This window comes from Daktulosphaira vitifoliae, unplaced genomic scaffold (genome assembly GCF_025091365.1).
Source record: "Daktulosphaira vitifoliae isolate Bord-2020 unplaced genomic scaffold, ASM2509136v1 Scaffold_1, whole genome shotgun sequence".
NCBI lineage: Eukaryota > Metazoa > Arthropoda > Insecta > Hemiptera > Phylloxeridae > Daktulosphaira > Daktulosphaira vitifoliae.
In genome coordinates this window covers 83,646,643-83,649,456 of record NW_026099572.1, presented here as the reverse complement: position 1 = coordinate 83,649,456, position 2,814 = coordinate 83,646,643, and the positions used below count along the sequence as shown (strand labels likewise).

At 28.7% G+C, this 2,814-nt stretch overlaps 1 pseudogene; it reads left to right on the top strand.

Annotated features, from left to right (window-relative positions):
• The first annotated feature begins 338 nt into the window (after window positions 1-338).
• LOC126895963 (uncharacterized) lies at window positions 339-2,098 on the top strand (annotated as a pseudogene).
• The last annotated feature ends 716 nt before the right edge of the window (window positions 2,099-2,814 follow it).

Genomic DNA, 2,814 nt, shown 5'->3' with positions numbered 1-2,814 from the left:
TACCCATTGTTACATACGTATAACATTGTTCGAATTAAGGAAAATATCTAATATTATAAGAATAAAATATTGTCTTCCGACGTTGTTTCTTTGTTTTTACTGTTGTGCTTGTGTAAATATATATACTCATAGACATAAATATATAATATATATATATATACCTCGAGTGCCGTACCATTTGGATACGCGTTAACTGGCTCACCAAAGAGGAATCTCAACCGGCCGAGAGAAGTTAAGGTTTGAGCCGATTCAGTTTTATTTCTAATTATATTAGATTTTAGTTTTAACGGTGAAGTCTCCATTACAAAATTGATAGTTCATATAGTAATTTGAACGGATTTCACTGGTGACAGCAGTGAATTTTTACCTGGGTTATTCACAGTTACATGTTAGCGGGATTAGATTGTTAGCCTGGTCTCTGGGAAAATTTTCTTTTATAAAATTAAAGTTAGAGCATTTTATCTAATATAATCCGCAGTAAGTATTATCGTTTAAGGCCCGTTTCACACTAGCGCGTATATTTTTGTACGCGCAGCGGTTTTTTTTTTTTTGTTTCACACTATACCGCGTTTTTGCTATAGCGATTTCTATTTATTTTCAAAATGAATGTCCAACAGATAAGATGTATGTTGGCTTTTGCAGCCTACAGGCACATTTTAAAAAAGAATACTTCAAAAATAAAAAAAAAATAGGCGATTTTGGGTTTACCCGATGCTGGTTCAAAGACCTCTTAATGGCGCTTTTGCAACCCTTTCTTCTGAATTAAGAGACCACGAAGAGAAATATTTTGATTATTTCAGAATTTCGTTAAAATTTTTTTATGAACTATTTTCAAAGTTAGAAAAGGGGCTAACCGTAAATAGTAACTTTCGCGTGCCTATTTCTTCGACAGAAAGGCTCTGCATAACATTAAGGTAAGTAATAAATATTACTTAAAATAAATTATTTAAGGAGCTAATTTTATAATATCTACATAATAATTATCAATAAAATGACAGGGAATTGATGTTTTTTCTATAGGAAAATATTAAGGGTTTAATAAAAGTATTTTTTTTTACTTAAAAAAAATTAATTAAATTGACAATTCACATTTTGAAATTTTTATTATTAAAACACGATATTAGGCGGGTAAAATCTAACAGTATTTGTAATTACTCAGAAATCATACTAACGTTTTTTGAATAAATACTGACTTAATATTTTAATTAGCTCATATTTATACTTAGCATCGGGTAATTCATTCACAGACCTTCATTACTCCTATAGAATAGGAATATCTACTATTAGTAAAATAGTAGAAGATGTATGCAGCGAATTATGGAGCCTTAAATCTTAAATTATACCTTTGCCGGATCAGCAAAAATGTAAAGAAATTGCTTTGGGGTTTTGAAAATGATGCTAACTTTGTAAATTGCATCGGCGCTTTGAACGGAAAACATATTCACTTAATTAAACCAATCCAGATTGGATCAGATTTTTGTAATTACAAACATTACTATTCAATAGTTCTTATGGCTATTTGTGATGCAAATTATTTTTTTACTTTTATTGATGTGGGAGCTCAAGGAAAGTGTTGTGATTCAACAGTTTTAAAAAAAACAAAATTTTACAAAAAACTAGAAGATAAAGAACTTTTTGTACCACCACCGAAACCATTACCCGGCCAATGAAATCCATTACCGTTTGTAATAGTTGCTGATGAAGCTTTTGGTGTATCTCAAAGCATACTTAGACCATATGCACAAAGCAATTTGAATTACAAAAAAAAAAGTATTCAATTATCGCTTGTCTCGAGCAAGAAGATATAGAATCAACTTTTGGAATACTTTCGAACAAATGGCGAATTTTCCATAGATCGATGAACACAAGTGTAGAACTTTCTATAAAAATTGTTAAAGCTTGTTGTATATTGCATAATTTTGTCAGGAATAGAGATGGATTTAGATTTGAAAACACATTAAGTATTAATGGTTTTGAAAGTCTTAATGACTCAATTGATGTTTATAATAGATCAGGTAATATTTTAAGGGACCACTTTGCCAATTACTTTATAAGCGAAGCTGGTGAAGTAGAATGGCAAGATAGAATGATTCATTAAGTCAATAAAAGTAATGTGCTCAATAAGTTTATGTTAAATGTCTTCTTAGTACTACTAGTAATGGTCTTTGATTTTTATTCTTTTGGTAAAAAGTTTTTGCCATAAGAATTATTTTTACTAAAAAATAACATTTTTTTATAATTAACATTTATTAAAATTGTTCTTAGTATAAACATACAAATAAAAAATTTTAAAAGTAATATTTTATACATTTTTATGTTATTCATCTGGTCCCTGGCACTTTTCCACCTTTGCTGTACTTTGTCCACTGAACCATGATAATGGTAATTTTAAAATATATATATGTATTATTCACAAACAAAAAAAACCCGCACAGTTGGGACTCCACATAGTTGAGATTAGTATAGATTATATCTGACAGTAATTAAAATTACTATCATAAAAATCGTATCGATGCATATCTGTAGATTGAGTTTAATTTTTAGAAGGAATTGTTGGGTTATACCAAAAACAACATTGACCTTAATTCCTTAATAATATCATGATGACTAGATTTATGATTTATAAGTATAATACATGAATAAATAAATATTATAGAAATTAAAATAGTATGAAATTGATATTGAATATTTTGTATTGTAAATTTATAGGGTGATTAGATAAGGTGTCGGGACAATTTTTTTTAATTTAACTTGTAGTTTGTAGGGTAAAGCTTTAATTTAACATATGTTTGAAGCTCGGAGTGTTTCCAGAAC